Here is a 22753-nt window from a genome sequence, read left to right as displayed (position 1 = left end):
AACACTGAAAAGCCAAAAGGTTTTTCTCTCAGATTAGAAACAAGGATGCCCATCTCTTGCCACTTTTATTTAAAGTAGTATTGGAAGTCCTAGCCAGAACGAATAGGCAAGAAAAGTAAAAGGCATTTTCAGATGACACGATACGAACACCATAAAGTATTCCACAGAAAATCTGCTAGAATGCATCCAGTACAGTTTCAAGATACAAAATCATTCTACAGCAATCTGTTGCATTTCTATACACAAATGACAAACTATCAGAAAAAGAACCGAACAATCCCATTTACAATTCCATCAAAAAGAATACCAAGGAATAAATTGAACTAAGGAGGTCAAAGACCTGTACACTGAAAATTATGACACTTATGAGATAAGCTGAGAAAGAAAGACACAAATAGATGGAAAGGTATTTCATACTCATGGACTGAAGGATATCATCAGAATGTCCATCCTCCCCAAAGCAATCCATAGCTTCAGTGCAATTGCTATTAAAATTCCAGTGGCATCATTTCACAGAAATAGAACAAGCCTCATATCGGTCTGAAACCAAAAAAGGACCCTGAAGAGTCAATGCAGCCTTAAGGAACAACAACAAAGGGGGAGGTATCACACTTCCTGACTTCAAACTATATTACACAATCCGTGGTCATTAAAACGCTATAAAATTAGCATGAAGACAAACACGTAGAGGGATCGCTGGGAAGATGGCAGAGCAGGAGGACCCTGAGCTCACCTTGTTTCATGGATACAACTAGAGGACACTCACATTAGTGTGTATCACCCACAAAAGGACCCAAAGACTGGCAAACCAAACTCCACAACTAAATGTAGAGAAGGGTCCACATCAAGAGGGTAGGGAAGGGCAGGGATGGGTGGGGAGCTAGACAGACCCCAGGGACTATCCGTGGGAGGGAGGGCCCCACAGGTGCAGAGAAGGTGCACTGTCAAACTGGACTTAAAACATGGGATTTTAAAAATAAGCAGGCTGGATCAAGGCGAGCCCAGAGAGCAGGAGGCAACTGAGTGCCCACCCTTAAAGAGGCAGCACAACAAACACCCTGTAGAGATGTAGACAAGAAGCAGCAATTTGAAAATTTCTTGGGGCATACAGAAGGGAATGTTACTTACTAATCTCAGAGCAACTCCCAGAGAGGCAGAGATCCTTGGGGGATTCTCCAGGAACAAAGGAGCTGGCAGGAGCTCCCTCCTTCTCCCATCCCCCACAGCACCTCCTACCATAAACACACAGCCACCTATGGGACCCGGTTTCCCTGCACTCACTATACAACTTGTTCACACCACGGGAAATGCACGCTTCGGCAGATCCAACCCTCCCACCCCCAGCCAGGCCTGTCTCATTCCCAGTGTAGCAGGGCCCCTCCTGCAGAGGACCAGTGGCGTGCAGTATGTCACAACACTGCCCTGCCAGCCCGTGCGTGTTGATGATCTGCCCTCTAAAACACTCTTGGCCAGAGGCCATCCAGGATGGCGTCACAGGCCTGGCAGTGTGCGAAAGCTCCAACAAGGGCCAACACCACCATACCGTGATTCCTGCCCCGGGGAGAGGGAAAGGTGAACACACATAGCAGTCAGACTGGGGCCCAGCAGTGTGTTAATGGCAGACATCTGGTCTGACTAGAGGCCCCGCACACCAACGAAAGCTTCCCAGGGGACAACACAGGAAAAGCACCCTGGAGTTTAATGCCACTGCATCTCGGGCTAATGCCTGGTCTGACTCAACTCAAGCCCACGGCAGCCCCAGACTGACCCACTAACACCACAGGAACCAAACACTGCTCACAACAGGCAAAGAGAGCCACTGCAGACAATCGGGCTGAAGGAAAAAGTGTCCCAACCACAAAAGTAGGGTGAACACAACACACCTAAGAGACACCCTAGAAGTACCAGGTCCTGGTGCACAGGGGATACTACACTTTAGGGGACCATAGCACCTCTTCTTCATAAGACCATTGCTTTTAAGAATAGGGAGATGTAACTGAATTTCCTAACACATAGAAACAGACATAGAAAGTCAGAAGAGACACAGGAGTATGACCCAAATGCAAGAAAAGACAAAAATCACAGCAAGAGACGTAAGTGAAATGGAGACAAGCAATATGTCTGATAGAGAATTTGGAGAAATGTTCGTAAAGATACTCACTGGACTTGAGAAAAGGGTGATTGACTTTATGAGACCTGTAACAGAGATTAAAAACCAATCAGAGACAAAGAACACAATACATGAAATTAAAATTCACTAGGTGGAATAAACAGTAGATGAGAGGGAGCAGAATAATGGATCAGCAACCTGGAGGACAGAATAATAGAAACTAGTCAAGCTGAGTACGTGAGAGAAAAAAAAATATGCAAAATGACAATAGACTTAGGAAACTCAGTGACACCATCAAACATGATAACATTCACAATGTAGGGTACCCTGAAGAAGAGAGAGTAAAGGGGACAGAAAATTTATTTGAGGAAATAATAGCTGAATACTGTCCCAATCTGGGGAAGTAAACATAAATCCAGATCTAGGAAGCCCAGAGAACCCCCAACACAATCAACTCAAGGAGGTCCACACCAAGACACATGGTAATTAAAGTGACAAAAAGTAGTAATAAAAAATTTTAAAAGCAGCAAGAGAAAAGATGACAGTTACATATGAAGGAAACCCCATAAGTCTATCAGTGGATCTTTCAACAGAAAGTTGGCAGGCCAGAAGTGCTATATTTGAAGTGATATATTTGAAGTGCTGAAAGGGAAAATCTGCGGCCAAGAATACTGTATCCAAAGGCTATCATTGAGAATAGAGGAAGAGATAAAGAGTTTCCCAGAAATACAAAAATTAAAGAAATTCATCAACACTAAACCATCTTTACAAGAAATGTTAAAGGGGACTCTGAGTGGAAAGTCCATAAATAGGAGTAAGAAAAGTAGAAGGATCAAGGCAGGAAAATTAAGTATATCTATAAGAATCAGTCAAGAGACTCACAAAATAAAAATGATGTAAAGTATGACACCATATACCTAAAACATGGGGATGGGAGGGAAAGGAGTAAGGAATGAGTTCTCTTCTCTATAAGTTGTACCAAAACATCTAAACTTCTTTCATTTGTACCATTCCTTTAAATTAAGTAATTTGGTACCTCTCCCCCAAAAAGAACAGGTTCAAACTTAAGTGACCATCAACTTAATAAAGACTGCTACATGCAGAAGATGTGATATACAAACCTAATGGTATCCACAAATCAAAAACCAGAAATAAATATGTAAAAATAAAGAGAAAGAAATCCAATTATATCACTAAAGAAAGCCAACTTATTGTGAACGAAGAGAGCAAGGGAAGAAAGGAACAGAGAAGAACTACAGAAACAACAAGTAACCAAAAGGCAATAAATACATAGTTATCAATAATTACTTTGAATGTTAATGGATTAAGTGCTCCAATCAAAAGACACAGGGTGATGAAATGGATAAAAATCAAGATTCATAGATATGCTGCCTACAGTTGACTCATTTCAGATATTAAGATACATGGAGATCAAAAGTGAAGTGATGGAGAAGCATTTATCATGCATGGGATGTGAAAAGAAACATGGGGTAGCAATACTTATATCAGACAAAATAGACTTTAAAGACTTAAGGTCTTAAAACAAAGACTATAACAAAGAGACAGAGAAGGGACACTATATAATCATCAAAGGAACAATCCAACAGGAAGACATAACAATTGTAAATATTTATGCGCCCAACATTGGAGCACCCAATACATAAAGCAGGCAATACCAAACATAAAGGAACTAATCTATAGTAATACAATAGTAGTAGGAGACTGTTAACACCCCATTTATATCAATGGAGAGATTATCTAATTGGAAAATCTACAAGGAAACAGTGGCTTGAATGACACATTACACCAGATGGATTTAGCTGATATATTCAGAACATGCCATCTTAAAACAGGAGAATACACATTCTTTTCAAGTTCATATGAACAGTTTGCAGACTAGATCATGTTAGATCACAAAAAAAGCCTCAACAGGTTCCAAAAAACCAAAGTCATTTCATGCCTCTCTTCTGACCACAGCCCTATGAAACTAGAAATCAATCACAAGAAAAAAAAATCTGAAAAGAGCACAAATACATGGAGATTAAACACCAAGCTACTAAACAATAAATGATTCAACCAAAAAATCAAAGAAGAAATAAAAAAATGGAAACAAATGAAAATTAAAACACAACAATCCCAAACCTTTGGGATGCAGCAAAAGTGGCTCTAAGAGGGAAGTTTACAGCAATAGAAGCCTACCTTAAGAAGCAAGAAAAATCTCAAACAACCTAAGCTTACACCTAAAGGAGCTAGAAAAAAAGTAAACAGAACACAAAAATATCAATATGAAGGAAATAACAAGGATTAGAGCAGAAATAAATGAAATGGAAGCGCAATAAACAATAGAACTGATCAATGAAACCAGGAGCTTGTTCTTTGAATAGATCAACAAGATTGATTAACCTTTAGCCAGATTGAGAGAAAGAGAGAGAGAGAGAGAAAGAAAACTCAAAATTATATCAGAAATGAAAGAAGAGAAATAATAACCAACACCATAGAAATACAAAGGATTATAAGAGAATATCATGAAAAAGTATATGCCAATGAATTGGACAACCTAGAAGAAATGGATAAATTCCTAGAAACACATAACCTGCCAAAACTGAAACAGGAAGAAAATTTGAACTGTCCAATTATCAGCAGCGAAAGTGAATCCATAATCAAAAAACTCCCAACAAACAAAAGTCCAGGATCAGATGGCTTCACGGGCAAATTCTACCGAACACTTAAAGAATAGTTATTACCTACTTTTCCCAAACCATTTCAAAAAATTGAAGAGGGAGGAAAAGTTCCAAATTCATTCTATGAAGCCAGCAGTACCCTGATCCCAAAACCAGATAAAAACACTACCAAAAAGAGAACTACAGGCTAATACCTCTGATGAAGATAGACGCAAAAATCTTCGACAAAATACTAGCAAACCAAATCCAACAATACACACACAAAAAAATCATTCACCACGATCATGTGGGATTTATTTCCAGATGTCAGGTGGCTCAGTATTTGCAAATCAATCAATGTGATACATCACATCAATAAGAGAAAGGATAAAAACCATATGATCATTTCAATAGATGCAGAAAATGCACAACCCCCATTCATGATAAAAACCCTCCACAAAGCAGGGTTAGAGGGAACATACCTCAACATAATAAAGGCCATATATGAACAACTCACAGCTACAATCATATTCAATAATGAAAACGTGAGAGCTTTTTCCCTAAGGTCAGGAACAAGACAAGGATGTCCACTCTCATCACTTTTATTCACCACAGTACTGTAAGTCCTAGCCACAGCAATAACACAAGAAAAAGGAATAAAAGGAATACAAATTGTAAGAAAGAAGTAAAATTAGCAGTATTTGTAGATGGCACGAAACTATATATAGAAAATTTTGATGACTCCACCAGAAAACTACTAGAACTGATCAATGAATTCAGTGAAGTCTCAGGATACAAAATCAATGTACAGAAATGTGTTGCATTTCTTTTTTTCTTTTTCTTTTACCTTTTTAGAGAGAGAGGGCATAAGCAGCAGAGGAGGCAGAGGAGGCAGAGGAGGCAGAGGGAGAGAGAGAGAGAGAGAGAGAGAGAGAGAGGGAGAGAGGGAGAGGGAGAGGGAGAGGGAGAGGGAGAGGGAGAGGGAGAGGGAGAGGGAGAGAGAGAGAGAGAGAGAGAGAGACAGACAGACAATGACAATCTTAAACAGGTTCTACACTCATCATGGAGTCTGATGTGGGGCTTGATACCATGACCATGTGTTCATGACCTGAGCCAAAATCAAGAGTCAGACGCCCAATCGAATGAGCTTCCCAGGTACCTTCTGTTGTATTTCCACACACTAAATAATAAAGCTGCAGAAAGAGAAATTAAAAACATAGTCCCACTTATAATGGTACCAAAATAATAAAAACACATAGGAATAAACTCAATCAAAGAGATGAAATACCTATACTCTATAAACAATAAAACAATGATGAAAGGAATTAAATATGACACAAACAGAAAGACATTTCATGCTCATGGATTAGAAAAACAAATATTGTTAAAATGCCCATACTACCCAAAGAATTCTACAGATTCAATGCAATCCCTATCAAAATACCAGCAGCATTTCTCACAGAGCTAGAACAAACAATTCTAAAGTTTGTATGGGAACACAAAAGACCCCAAATAGCCAAGGCAAGCTTGAAAAAGAAGAACAAACTGGAGGTATCACAGTCCCAGATTTCCAGATATACTACAAAACTGTAGTAATCAAAACAGTATGGTAGTAGCATAAAAATAGACACACAGATCAACGAAACAGAATAGAAAGCCCAGAAATGAGGTAAGAAGATACAATGGGAAAAAGAGAGTGTCTTCAACAAATGGTTTTGGAAAAACTGGACAGCTATATGCAAAAGAATGAATCTCAACCAGTTTCTTACACCATGTGTAAAAATGACTCAAAATGGATTAAGTACCTAATTGTGAGTCATGAAGCCAGAAAAATTCTAGAAGAAAACACAGGCAGTAATTTCTCTGACATTGGCCATAACAACATTCTTCTAGATACGTCTCCTGAGGGAAAGGAAACAAAAGAAACATAACCTTTGGGGCTACATCAAATAAGAAAGCTTCTGCACAGGGAGACCGTGGGAAGATTGTGCAGCAGAAGCACCCTAAGTTTGCCTTATCCTGTGGATACAACTAAACAACACTTGGATCAGCTTAAATAGCACAGAGATGGGTCCAAAGACTGACAGAATGAGCTCCACAACTAAAAGGTAGAAAGGAGGACACACAGAAAAAGAGAGGAAATGTGGAGACAGGATTTGAGACCTCAAGGAACTGTGGCCATCTGCAGATGAGAAGGAACAGGAAGAGTGGGTGAAGGCCGAGAAACAGATGACCCTACCAGGGACCCTGCCCTGGGAAGATGAACTTCTGTAACACTTGGCTTTGAAAGCAAGAGGGGCCAAGTTTTGTGAGTTCTTGTAACCAGCAGGACTTAAAGCCTGGAATTCTTAAAATCAGTGTGTTCAGCTCTGGGAGAGACCTGAGGGTGTTAGGAAGCAGAGTCCCTGTCCTTAAAGAGGCAGCAGGACAAGCAGGCTGAGCACATAGAGTGTAGAACCAGCACTTGGAAAAAAGCCAGAGGCAGATGAGAAGGAGAATGATTTACTCATCACAGGGGTGTCCTGGAGAGATAGGGATCTCAGAAAGGCTCTCCAGGAACAAAGGAGCTGGCAGGTACCACTTCTCTCCTCTGCCTCCCAGCATAAACACAAGGCCACCTGTGGGAACTATTGCAACACCCACACATGCTACCTAACTTGCCTGCACAGTGCCTCCCCCCCTCTTTAGGAGATCTGCCCTTCCCAATCACACTTGCTTCGGTCCCAGCACTTTGGGCCCCTCCCAGAGAAGATCAACACAAAGGTGACCGGCACTGTGTCTCCTCACTAGTGCCTTTTGCAGGGCCTTGGTCTTGGCCTCCTTGGTGGAGGCAGGTGCTGCAGAAGCCTGTGGCAAACTTTGTTACAAGTGCAGGATCCACCCACATGCACTTTGCAGATCTGCTGAGTTTGGCTGGTCCAGCAGCTGTGGCTTCAAGCCTCAGTTAGTAAGCAGATCAGCAGGTACCTTGTTAAAACACACACCACACTCCCCAGGGACCAAACACTGACCACAACAGGCAAAGAGAGCCACTTTAGGTAACTGAACTGAAGAGAGGCAGGAACAAAACAGGACACATGCAACACACACAGGAGTGTGAAGTGCCAGGTCCCGGGGAAGAAGAGACACAGCACCGCAGGGCATTTCAGGACCTCTTCTTCATAAGACCATTACCTTCAACAGCAGGAGATGTAGTGACTTTCATAACAGACAGAAACAGAAACAGAACATTAGACAAAATGAAGATACAGAAAAATATATCCCAAAGAGAGAACAGGACTAAACCACAGCAAGAGACCTAAGTGAAATGGATATAAGTAATATGCCTGATATAGAGAATTTACAGTAATGATCATAAAGACTTGAGAAAAGAGTAGAGAGCATCAGTGAGACCTTTAACAAAGAGATAAAAAAGAACCAAGTAGAGATGGGAAACTTAATAAATGAAATAAAAAATGTACTTGACGGAATAATGGCAGGCTTGATGAAGCAGAGAAATGAATTAGTGACCTGGAAGACAGAGTAATGGAAAGTAACCATTATGAACACACAAAAGGCAAAAATATTATGCAAATTGAGAATAGTTTTTGGGAACTCGGTGACTCCATCAAGCATAACAACATTCACTTCACAGGGATCCAGAAGAGGAAGAGAGAAAAGAGGAAAGAACATTTATTTGAAGAATTAATAGCTGAAAATTTCCCTATGCTAGGGAAGGAAACAGAAATCCAGATCTAGGAGGCACAGGGAGCCCCTAACAAAATCCACCCAAGGAGGTCCACACCAAGACACATAGTAATTAAAATGGCAAAAAGTAATGATAAAGAAAAATCTTAAAAGTAGCAAGAGGTGGGATAGCTGCGTTGCTCAGTCAGTTAAGTGTCCAAATCTTTGTTTCAGCTAAGGTCATGATCTCATGGTTGTGAGATAGAGCCCCATGTCAGGCTCTGTGATGAGTGTGGAGCTTCCGTAAGATTCTCTCCTTCTCTCCCCCTCTGCCCCTCTCCCTTCCTCACTCTCATGCTCTCTCTCTCTCTCTTAAAAAAAAAAAAAGCAACAGAAAAGATGACAGTTACATACAAGGGAAACTCCATAAGTCTATCAGGAGATCTTTCAGCAGAAACTTGACAGGCCACAGGGGAGTGGAATGATATATTCAAAGTGCTGAAAGGGAAAAATCTTCAGCCAAGAATACTGCATCCAAAGACGATCATTCAGAAGAGGAAGAGATAAAGAGTTTCCCAGAAACACAAAAGGTAAAGAAATTCATCAACAGTAATCCAGCTCTACAAGAAATGTTAAAAAGCATTAAAATTAAGTGTCTCTGTAAAAATCAGTCAAGAGACTCACAAAATAAAAGGATGTAAAATATGACACCAAATACCTAAAACATGGGAGGAGAGAAGTAAAAATGTAGTGCTTTTAGAATGGGTTGAAGTTAATATGATCCTCAACTTAATATAGATTGTTATATACTTAAGATATTATATATAAACCTAATGGTAACCACAAATCAAAAACTGGTAATAGATAAGCAAAGAATAAAGAGAAAGGAATCCAAGTTTATAATTTATAATCCAGCAAACCATGAGAGAAGAGAGCAAGAGAAGAAAGGAACAGATAAGGACTACAAAAAAAAAAAAAAAAAAAAACCAACAAAAAACAAAAAACCCAACAACAACAACAACCAGAAAGCAAGTAACAATATAGCAATAAATACATAGTTATCAACAGTTACTTTGAATGTAAATGGACTAAATGCTCCAACCAAAAAATATAGGGTGATGGAATGGATAAAAAGCAAGACTCATATATATGCATATATATTGACTCATTTTAGACCTAAAGACCCATGCAGATTGAAAGGGAAGGGGTGGAGAAACATTTATCATGCATGAGATGTGAAAAGAAGTATGGGGTAGCCATACTTATATTGCACAAAATAGACCTTATTTTTATTTTTTTTAATTTTATTTATTTTGAGAGAGATGGGAAGCATGAGTGGGGGAGGGGGAGAGAGAGAGAGAAAGAGAGAGAGAAAGAGAGAGAGAGAATCCCAAGCAGGCTCCTCACTATCAGTGCATAGCCCAATGTGGGGCTCACACCCACCATGAGATTATGACTTGAGCTGAAGTTGGATGCTCACACCCACCATGAGATTATGACTTGAGTGAAGTTGGACTGACCCACCCAGGCACCCTGCACAAAATAGACTTTAAAACAAAGACTGTAATAAGAGATAAAGAATGATATTATATAAACATCAAGGAAACAATCCAGCCAGAAGATACAATTGTAAATATGCACCCAACATGGGAAAACTCAAATACAAAAAGCAATACCAAACGTAAAAGAAATATAATAGTACAATAACAGTACGAGATGTTCAACACCCCGCTTGCATCAATGGACAGATCATCCAAACAGAAAATCAGCAAGGAAATAGAGTCTTTGAATGACACATCGCACCACATGGATCTAACAGATGTATTCAGAACATTCTATCCTAAAACAGCAGAGGACACATTCTTTACAAGTGCACGTGGAACATCCTCCAGAATAGTCGTCTAACATGGAGACAAATAAAAATGAAAACACGTTGTCCAAAATTTTGGGGATGCAGCTGTTCTAAGAGGGAAGTTGATTGAAATACAGGTCTACCTCAAGAAGAAAGAAAAATTTCAAATAAACAACCTAAACTATACCTAGTGGAGCTAGAAATACAAGAACAAAACCCCAAAGCAGTAGAAGGAAAGAAATAACAAAGATTAGAGATGAAATAAACAAACTAGAAACTGAAAAGAACAATAGAACAGATGATTGAAACCAGGGAGTTGGTGCTTTGAAAAGATTAACAAACTCAGTAAACCTTTAGCCAGACTGATTAAAAGAAAGAAAAAGAGAGAGGGCTCAAATAAACAAAATCAGAAATGACAGAGGAGAAATAACAACGGACACCACAAAAGATTGTAAGAGAATATTATGAAAACTTATATGCCAACAAATTGGACAACCAAGAAGAAATGCGGGTGGGGGGATGGATGAAATAGGTGATAGGTATTAAAGAGTACACCTATGATGAACACTGAGTAATGTACAGAACTGTTGAATCACTATATTTTTTAAAATGTATTTTGGAGAGAGGGAGAGCACTAGCAGGGGAAAGGGGTAAAGGGAAAGAGAGAGAATCTTAAGCAGGCTCCATGCTCAGCCCTCATAGGGGGGCTCAGTCCCATAACCCTGGGATCATACCTTGGGCTGAAATCAAGAGTCAGATGCTCAACTGACTGAGCCATACATACACCTTTGAATCACTATATTGTACACCTGAAACTAATATAACACTGTGTTTACTATACTGGAATTTTAAACATTAATAAGAAAATTTTAAAAACTTAGAAAATGGGGATAAATTCCTAGAAACATATATCCTCCCAAAACTGAATCAGGAAAAAACAGAAAATTTGAAGATGCCAATTAGCACCAATGAAAATGAATCAGTAACAGAAAACTCCCAACAGACAGAAGTCCAGGACCAGGACTTAACCAAGGAGGTGAAAGACCTGAATCTGAAAACTATAAAACACTGATGAAAGCAATCAAAGATGACACAAACAAATGGAAAGACACCCCACGCTCATAGATAAGAGAACAAATATTGTTAAAATGTGCATACTACCCAAAGCAGTCCACTGATTTAATTCAATCCCTGTCAAAATACAAATAACATTTTTCACAGAACTAGAACAAATAATCCTAAAATTTGTATGTAATCAAAAAATATCCCCAATAGCCAAGAAGAACAAAACTGGAGGTACCACAATCCCAGATTTCAAGACCAACAAATGGCGTTAGGAAAACTGGATAACTATATGCAAAAGAAGGAATCTGGACCACTTTCTTAACACCATGCCAAAAAATAAGCTCAAAATGGATTAAAGACACAAATGTGAGACCCGAAACCATAAAAATCATACAAGAGACCACAGGCAGTAATTTCTCAGATATTGGATGTGGCAACATGTTTCTAGATATGTCTCCCAAGACAAGGGAAATAAAAGCAGAAATAAGCTATTAGGACTACATCAAAATAAAAAGTTTCTCCACAGCCAAGGAAATAATCAACAAAACCAAAAGACAACCTACTAAATGAAAGAAGATACTTGCAAATGGCATATCTAAAAAAAGGTTAGTGTCCAAAATATATAAAAAACTTATAAAACTGAATACCAAAACCCCCAAACAATCCAATTTAAAAATGAGAAAACATGAACAGACATTTCTCCAAAGAAGACATACAGACGGCCAACAGACACAGAAAAAGTTGTACACTGTCACTAATCAGCAGGGAAATGCAAATGAAATCACAGCAAGATATCACCTCGCACCTGTCGGGATGGCTAAAATTAAAAACACAGGAAACAACAAGTGTTGGTGAGGATGTGGAGAAAAAGGAACCTTCTTTCACTGTTGGTGGGAATGCAAGCTGGTGCAGCCACTTTGGAAAACAGTATTGAGGTTCTTCAGAACATGAAAAATGGTTACCATATGATCCAGTAATTCTACTTCTGGGTATCTATCCAAAGAAAACAAAAACACTGAATTTGAAAAGATAGATGAACCCCTATATGTTTATTGCAGCATGATTTACAATAGCCAAATTATGGAATCAACCCAGATGTCCACTGATAGATGAATGGATAAAAAAAGATGTGTTATATATAATACCATTCAGCCATGAAAAAAATGACATCTTGCCATTTACAACAACATGGATGGCTCTAGAAGGTATAATGCTAAGGGAAATAAGTTAGAGAAAGGCAAATACTGTATGATTTCCCTCATGTGGAATTTCAGAAACAAAACAAATGAAAGAAGGAAAAAAGAGAGAAACAAAAAAACCAGGCTCTTAAATGTAGAGGAAAAAACTGATGGTTACCAGAGGCAAGGTGGTTGGGGGATGGATGAAATAGGTGAAGAGAATTAAAAGAACACTTACCCCAATGAGCACTGAGTAATGTATAGAGTTGTTGAATTACTATATTGCACACCAGAAACTAACATAACACTGTATGTTAATTATGCTAGAATTAAAATTTAAAAAGAAAGGCTAGATGCAAAAATGAAATAAAGACATATCAAGACAAAAGATGAGAGAATTTGTTGCCAGGAGACCTGTACTATAATGTTAGAAGTTCTTCAGTCTGCCCCAAATAATTCCAGATGTAGTCTTGGTTCCCAAAGCAACATAGAATGCTTGAAATGCTAAATTAAAATTATATAGAAAAGATATTTTTCTCCTTTTAAACAATGTCTTTAAAGACAATTGATGGGAGAAGCACTTTGAGAATGACAGAGTACAGACCTTCAAAAAATCCACTCCTCTATAAAAAGCAACTGGCAAAAGTTGTCAAAATGATTTTGTCAGAATTCTGGAATTTATACAAAGGCCTACAATAATCTGATGAAATTTATTTAAGAGACATGGCTGGATCACAGTAAAAAGAGTAAGCGTTGTGGCATTTTGACTTGCCCTACTCTTCCCCCTTCCCTGCCCAAGCTATGCCGTGTTTGGTAAAATCAACTGCCTCACAACCATGGTAGCTATGAGAATCAGTACCCTAGCAGACATCAGAGACATGTCCCAAGCAGACTTTTGCTGGGAACTTATCAATGTGAAAGGTAATGTGGGAAAATGTGAGAATGAGAAAAAAATAATTTTAAGACAACGAGAGTTAATGTTTTTTTGAGACTTAGCAGAGATGGGTACATTCTAAGTATTAATCTGCCTAAGCTGTTTGAGAACAGATGTATGTGAAACAGATACCCAGTCTTCTGTTGTGTGCATCCAAAGTGAGACATCTGTCAGTGGACCTTGTGGTCAGAAATAATGGAAGCAGGGTTTAAACCCCAAAGTGACCTGTCATGTGAATTATTGAAGGATTAATTACTCAGTAAAACATAATGTTTTGATTCATCACTCTGCATATAAGAAAATACTTCTTAAAAAATTGTCAATCTGTTTCTAAACTGTCACATTTGAAGGAATTTTTAAAAGATGCATGTGAAAAATCAAGTTCACCAAGTAACTGCATGTTCTGTTTCTTAAATATTTAAGTGCTCCGAAAGGTCTAAAAACTTATTGTATAAATATTAAATAGTCATATTTAATGGCAGAGAATTGTCACTATTTAATCTGCTAGAGGCTTCCTAGAAAGATTCCACTCACATGGTTTGTCTTTATTTCACCTGAAAAAGATTTTGCTTAGTGAAAAATACCCAAAGCAAAAAACATTGATTGAAAACAATCAGTGGCAACTCTTGTTTAAGAGGAAGCCACCTGAGAAGGTGAAACCAATTTGGGAAAATGAGAGGGTAACCAAGGACTTAAACGGAAGACCTGGTGAATGAGATCTCTATAGGGAGCTTTTAAAAACTCCAATATATCTGTGAAGATCTAGGAAGCCAAGTATGTGTGTAGAGTTGTGCACATGGGCAGAAAGAACTCCAAGTATGATAAATTAAAAGAGATCCATACTTACAGACATCAGCATCAAACTACTGGAAGTAAAAGAGAGAATCCTGAAAGCAACAAGGAAAAAAGGAGGGGGAAAGACTCATTATGTACACTAATAAGATTAACAGCTCAATAAGATTAACAGCTAACTTCTCATCAGAAACCATAGAAGCCATGGGGCGCCTGGGTGGCTCAGTCTGTTAAACATCAAACTCCTGATTTCAGTTCAGGTCATGATATCACTGTTCAAGAGATTGAGCCCCATGTCGGGCTCTGTGCTGACAGCAGAGAACCTGCTTGGGACTCTTTCTCCCTTTCTTTGCTCCTCCCCTGCTCAAACACTCACTCTCTCTCAAATAAACAAACTTAAAAAAAAAAAAAAAAGAAACCATAGAAGCCAGAAGGCACTGGGATGACACAAAGTGCCAACAAACAAACAAACAAACCAACCAAGAATTCTATATCTAGCAAAACCATACTTCAAAGCTGAAAAAAAAAAATCCCAGGTAAAAACAAAGAGAATTTGCCACTGGCAGTTTTGTCCTAGAAATGTCAAAGGTGGTTCTTCAAACTGAAATGAAAAAAACACTAGACTATAATCCCAATCCAGATGAAGAATATGTATTAGTAAAGGAAACAACATAGGAATATATAAAATGTAGTAGAGGGGCACATGGATGGCTCAGTCGGTTAAGCCTCCAACTCTTGATCTTGGCTCAGGTCATGATCTCACATTTCAAGAGACTGAGTCCCACATCAGGCTCTGTGCTGGCAGCATGAAGCCTGTTTGAGATTCTCTCTCTGTCCCTCCCTCTCTCTCTCTCTTTCAAAATTAACAAACTTAAAAAAATAGTAGATATGTATTTTAGTTTGTAACTTTTTTCTACTATGTGATTTAAAATATCATTGCTCATATCAATACTTATAAAACTTTTAATGGGCATATGATGCATAAAGATACAATTTGCATCACAGAAACAGCAAACAAAAGGTGAGATAATGAAACTTTATTGGAGCAAAGTTTTTATACACTATTGCAATTAAGTTGGTATTAATCTGAACTAGATTGTCTTAAATTAAGATGTCAATTATAATCTCCACAGCAATACTAAAAAAAAAAAACCTTCAAAAATATACTAAAATAAATAAAAAAGAATTTGAATGGTGCACTATAAAATATCTATTTAACATATAAAAAGGCAGTCATGCAAAAATAAAGGCTCAAAAAAGAAATAAACATATAGAAAATAGCCAGATGGCAAGCAAAAAGCCCACTTTATCAGTAATTACATGAACTATAATGGATTAAACATTAAAAAAGGCGTAGATTGTCAGATGGATTAAGAAAACATTATACAATAATTATACAATAATACAATAACATTACATTATACAATAATTATACAATAATAAACTGTTTACAAGAGATACATCTAAGATTAAAAGACACAAATATGTTTAAAGTAAAAGGATGGGAAAAGATATCCTATGCAAAAAGTAACCAAAAGTGAGATGGAGTGAATAGTATAACTAAGATCAGACAAAGTAAACTTTAAGAGAAAAATTGTTGCTAGAGACAAAGAAGGTCATTTTATAATGATAATAGTGTCATCTCATCAAGAATATATAACAACTGGGGGACCTGAATAGCTCAGTCGGTTAAGCATCTGACTTTGGCTCCGGTCATGATCTTGTGGTTCATGGGTTCAAGCTCCACCTCAGGCTCTGTGCTGACAGCTCTGAGCCTGGAGCCTGCTTCAGACTCTGTGTGTCCCTCCCTCTCTGTCCCTCCCCTGCTCATACTCTATCTCTCAAAAATAAATAAACATTAAAAAATATAACATATAACACCTGCAAACATATGCATCAAACAAGAGGGCACCAAAACAAATAAAGCAAAACCTGATAGAATTGAAGGGAAAGCAGACAAGTCAACAAATTCAAGAATAATAGTTGGAGGCTTCAACATCCTACTTTCAATAATGGATAGGACAGTTAGAAAATCGACAAGGGACTGGAAGACTTAACCAGCACTATTAATCAATTGTACCTAATAGACATCTAGGAAACAATTCACCCAAAGCCAGCAGAATACACATTCTTCTCAGGTGCTCCAGATAGATCATATGCTATGTGATAAAAGAAGGTTCAATAATTTTGAAAGGATTGAAATCATAGAAAGTATTTTCTGCAGTCACAATGGCAGGACCTTTGGGAAATACACAAACGTGTGGAAAATGAACATGAGGTTTTTTGCTTTTTGAACAACACATGGGTAAATAGCCAATTGGTCAAAAAAATAAATTATATCAGATATTATACAGGAGGCATAATTACTAACCTTATAAAAGTAAAGAAGATTATAAGGTAATATTATATAAGAAACCTACAGCAAGTGAAGAGATTAAATCAGTAATTAACTTTGCAGTAACAAAAGTGCAGACCCAGAAGTCCTCACTGACAAATTCTATCCAACATTTAGAGAAGAATTAACACCAAGATTTTACAAAATCTCCCCCCTAAAAATGTAAAACAAGGGAACACTTCCAACATCATTTTATAAGTTTCCTATCATCCTGATACCAGAGGTAGAAAACATAAGCAGAAGACTGAAGACCAACATCTCTCATAAATACAGATTCAAAAATATTCTATAAATTTTATATAGTCCCAATAGTTTATTTTTGCTTTTGTTTCTCTTGAAACCTCAGGAGACCTGAGGAGAAAGGAGGTCATGACCAATGTCGGAGAAATTACTGTTTTGCTCTCTTCTAGGATTTTCATGGCTTCAGGTCTCACATTTAGACACTTAATCTATTATGAATTTTTGTGTATGGTGTAAGAAAGCTGTCTAGTTTGATTCTTTTGCATGTAGTTGTCCAGTTTTCCCAGCACGATTAGTTGAGGAAACTGTCTTTTTCCCATTGCTTATTCTTGCCTCCTTTATCAAAGATTAATTGACTATATAATCACAAGTTTGTTTCTGGGCTCTCTATTCTGTTCCATTGATCTGTGTGTCTGTCTATTTATGTGCCAGTACCATGCTGTTTTGATTACTACAGCTTTGTAATATAGCTTGAGATCCAGAATCATGAAGCCTCGAGTTTTGCATTTTATTTGAGAGAGACAGAGACAGACACAGAAATAGAGAGAGAGAGAATCTAAGCAGGTTCCACTCTTACCATGGATCCCAATGTGAGGCTCAATCCCATGACCCTGGGGTCATGACCTGAGCCAAAAACAAGAGTCGGATGCTCAACCAACTGAGCCACCCAGATGCCCCTTACTTTTCTTTTTTTAAGATTGCTTTGGCTATTTAGGGTCCTTTGTGGTTCTATACAAATTTTAGGATTGTTCTATGTCTGTGAAAAAATGCTGTTGGTATTTTGATTGCCTTGGGTATTGTGGGCATTTTAACAATATTTGTTCTCCCAATCCATGAGCATAGAATGTCTTTCCATTTATTTGTGTCCTCTTCAATTTCTTTCATCAATGTTTATGGTTTTCAGAGTATAGGTTTTTCACTTTGGTTAAGTTTACTCCTAGGTATTTTATTATTTTTGGTGCAAGCATAAATGGGATTTTTTTTCTTAATTTCTTTTTTTGCATCTTCATTATTGGTGTATAGAATGCAGTGAATTTCTGTATTTTGAATTTATATCCTGCAACCTTACTGTATTCATTTGATCATTTATACTGTTTTGTTTTGTTTTTGGTTTTTTTTTTTTTTTTGGTTGAATCTTTCAGGTCTCCTACATATAGTATCATGTCATCTGAAGATAGTGAAAGTTATACCTCTTATTCACCAGTTTGAATATTAATGGAATAAAATACTAAAACTATATGAGAATCACAATAAGTACAAAAAAGTGACAAAATCCAACATACTTTCATGATAAAAGAATTTTTTAAAATTTGAACAGAAGGGAACATCTCCAATCTAATAGACAATATCTATAGAAATCCATTCTAATATAATACCTACTAGTAAGAGACTATTTTACCACTAAGATCAAGAATAAGACAGGATGTCTGTTCTCACCAATTCTCTTCAACATTGAACTGGAAGTTACAGCAAGGACAAATACACAAGTGAATGGGGGTGGGGGTGGGTAACACACTTATATTGAAAAGGAAGAGGTAAAAGCATGATCTTGTATATAAAATTCCTAGAGAGTGCACGTCTGCACCAGAACTATTCAAACTGATCAATGAGTTCAGCAAGGATGCAGGATATAATATCAATATACAAAAATCAATTGTATTTCTAAATGCTAGCAGTGAATAATCCCAGACAGACAGCTTTCACAAGGAGACCCCTCCAGGAACAAAGGAACTGGTGGGCACTATTTCTCTACCCTACCCTTCAGCATAAACATAGAGCCACTGGTGGGAACCAGCACAGAGCCAACCCTCACTACCTAACTTGCTTACAGCAAGCCTTGCCACCCCCATGCTCCAATGGAACAGCCCCTTCCAGTCACATTTCCCTCAACCCCAGAGCAGTGGGTCTCCTCCTCCAGAAGACTGACCCATACCTTGTCCACACCACCTTTCCTAGTGAAGGAGTTTTGCAGAGCCTCATTTGGTGGTGGTGGCAAAAGTTCTCCTTTCACAAACAGACCAGAGGACACCTAGTTATAATGCACCACATTCAGGCCAGGGACTAAACACTGCCCACAACAGGCAATGCAGATGACTGACCTGAATTATAAAACAGGTGGGACAAATCAGCAGAGCACACACAGCACATAGCAGAGACACTCCCTGTAGTGACAGGCCCTGGGGAACAAGGGAAACTACATAGCAGGGCACTATAGAACCTCTTCTTCATAAGGCCATTACCCTCAAGCACAGGAGATGTAGCTGAATTCCTAACACACAGCAACAAGCACAGAAACTTAGACAAAATGAGAAGACAGAGAAATTTATCCCAAATGAAAGAACAGGACAGGGCCACCACCAGAGATCTAAGAGAAACAGACCTAACTAACATGCATGCCTGATAGAGAATTTAAAGTAATGATCATAGGATATTCACCAGACTTGAGAAAAGAGTGGAAGACACAAGTGAGACACTTAACAGAGAGAGAGAGGGCTCAATAAATGAAATGAGAAACACGCTAGATGGAATGAACAGCAGGCTGGAAGAAGCAGGGGAATGCATTAATACCCTAGAAGACAGAGTAATGGAAAGTCATCAAGCTGAACAAGAGATAAAAAATGAATTATGCAAAATGAAATTAGACTTAGGGAACTCATATTATAGGAGTCCCAGAAGAAGAAGAAGAGAGAAAGGGGGCAGAATATTTATTTGAAGAAATAATAGCTGGAAACTTCCCTAATCTGGGGAAGGAAACAGATATCCGGATCCAGGAGGCACAGAGAACGCCTAACAAAATCAACAAAAGTGGACCCACGCCAAGATACCTTGTCATTAAATTGGCAAAATGTAGGGATATGGAAAAACATTTTTTTAATAGCAAGACAAAAGAAGACAGTGACTTACAAAGGAAAACCCCTGAAGCTAGTGGGGGATTTTTTAGCAGAAACCTTCCAGGTCAGAAGGGAGTGGCATGATATATTCAAAATGCTGAATGAGAAAAAACTGCAGCCAAGAATACTCTATCTGGCAAGATATCATTCAGAATAGAAGAGAGGATAAAATGTTTCTTAGACAAGCAAAAACTAAAGACATTCATGACCACTAAACCAGCTCTGTAAGTAACAGTAAAGGGGACTCTTTGAGTGGAAAGGGGAGACCAAAAGTGATAGTATAAAGGTAGGAAACTAAGTAAAAATGAATATTTCTGTAAAAAATGTAAAAACATTGTCAAAAAATTCACAAAATAAAAAGGTTATAAAATGTAACAACATACACCTAAAACGTGGGGAGGAGAGCAGTAAAGAATGGGTTCAAACTTAAATGACCATCAACTGAATATAGACTGCTATATGCAGAACAGGTTGCATACAAACTTATCAATAACGATATATCAAAAATTACTAATGAATATAAATAATAAAGAGAAATAAATCTAAATATATCAACCTCTAAATTCAGCAAACCATGAAAGACAGACAAGAAAGGATCAGAGAATATCTTCAGAAACAACCACAAAACAACTAGTAAAATGACAGTAAATACATACCTATCAATAATTATTTTGAATCTAAATGGACTAAATGCTCCAATCAAAAGACATAAGATAGAATGGATTAAAAAAAAACCCAAACCCAAGACCTATCTATATGCTTCCTACAAGAGATAATTTTACATCTAAAGACACCTGCAGATTGAAAGTGAGGGGATGGAAAAAAAAGAGCATGAGGGGAATGGAGAAACATCTACCATGCAAATGGTTGTCAAAAGAAGCTAGGGTAGCAATACTTATATCAGACAAAATAGACTTTAAAATAAAGACTATTAACAGAGACAAGGACTATATAATAATGAAGGGGGCCATGCAAGAAAGTATAATAATTATAAAAATTTATGCACTCAACATAGGAACACATAAATATATTAAAAAGTTAATAACAAATGTAAAGGCACTAATTTATAATATACAGTAATAGTAGGGGACTTGAATATCCCACTTACATCAATGGACAGGTCATCTAAACAGAAAATAAACAAAGAAAGAATGACTTTGAATGACACATTGCACCAGATGGATTTAACAAATATATTCAGAACATTCTATCCTAAACAGAATACACATTCTTTTCAAGTCCACACGAAACATTTTCCAGAATAGGTTGCATATTAGCCCACAAAACAAGCCTCAATAATTTCAAGAAGATCGAAGTCACACCATGCATCTTTTCTGATCACAACACTATGAAACTGGAAGTCAACCACAGGAAAAAATCTGGAAAGACCACAAGTACATGGAGATTAAATCACATGCTACTAAACAACGAATGGTTCAACCTGGAAATTAAAGAAGAAATAATGTGGGGTGCCTGGGTGGCTCAGTCGGTTAAGCATCTGACTCTTGATTTCAGCTCAGGTCATTTTCTCATGGTTCATGAGTTCAAGCCCCACATTGGGCTCTGTGCTGAGAGTGTAGACCCTGCTTTGAATTTTCTCTCTCCCTCTCTCTCTGCCTGTCCTCCACTAGCGTGTGCGCTCTCTTTCTCTCTCTCTCTCTCTCTCTCTCAAAATAAACTTAAAAAAATAAAGAAGAAATAAAGTACATGAAAACAAATGGAAATGAAAACACAATGGTCCAAATCCTTTGGTATACACCAAAAGCAGTTCTAAGAAGGAACTTTATAGCAATACAGGTCTACCTCCAGCAGCAAGAAAAATCTCAAACAACCTAAACTTACACCTAAAGGAGGTAGAAAAAAAAACATACAAAACCTAAAACCAGCAGAAGGAAGGAAACAATGAAGATTGGAGCAGAAATAAATGATATAGAAACTAAAAACCCAATAGAAGAGATCAATGAAACCAGGAGCCAGTTCTTCAAAAAAAATCAATAAAAGTGACAAACCTCTAGCCAGACTTACCAAGAGAAAGAAAGGACTCAATTAAAATCACAAATGACAGAGGAGAAATAACAACCAACACAACAGAAATACAAACAGTTACAAGAAGACATTACAAAAAACCATATGCCAACAAACTGGACAATGTAGAAGAAATGGATAAAATCCTAGAAACATGTAAACTACCAAAACTGAAACAGAAAGAAATAGAAAAGTTGAACAGACTGATAACCAGCAATAAAATTGAATCAGGAATCAAAAAAAACCTCCCAACAAACAAAAGTCCAGGACCAGATGGCTTCACAGGCAAATTCTACCAAACATTTAAAGAAGAGTTATTACCTAATGTTCTCAAACCATCCCAAAAAAATAGAAAAGAAAACCTCCAAATGTATTCTATGAAGCCAGCATCACTCTGATACCAAAGTCATATAAGGACACTACTAAAAAAGAACTACAGGCCAATACCCATGATGAACACAGATCCAAAAATCCTCAACAAAACACCACAGATCAAAGCCAACAATACATTTTAACAAGCATATACCGCAGTCAGTGGGATGCAAGTGTGGCTCAATATTTGCAGATCAATCAATGTAATATATCACATATTACGAGAAAGGAGAGGTACCATATGATCAGTTCAATAGATGCAGAAAATGCATTTGACAAAGCATAACATCCATTCATGATAAAAACCCTCAACAAAGTAGGTGTAGAAGAAACATACCTCAACATAATAAAGGCCATACACGAATAACCGACAGCTAATATCATCCTAAATGGTGAAAACCTGAGAGTTTTTTCCCTAAAGTTAGGAACAAAACAAGGATGCCCGCTGTTTAAAATTTTTTTTTAATGTTTATTTATTTTTGAGAGAGGAAGAGAGAGACAGAGTGTAAGCAGGGGAGGGGCAGAGAGAAAGGGAGACACATAATCCAAAGCAAGATCCAGGCTCTGAGCTGT

The sequence above is a fragment of the Panthera tigris genome, chromosome B4 (assembly GCF_018350195.1).
Source record: "Panthera tigris isolate Pti1 chromosome B4, P.tigris_Pti1_mat1.1, whole genome shotgun sequence".
Lineage (NCBI taxonomy): Eukaryota > Metazoa > Chordata > Mammalia > Carnivora > Felidae > Panthera > Panthera tigris.
The sequence above is the reverse complement of the archived record's forward strand: the minus strand, read 5'-3'. Positions refer to the sequence as shown.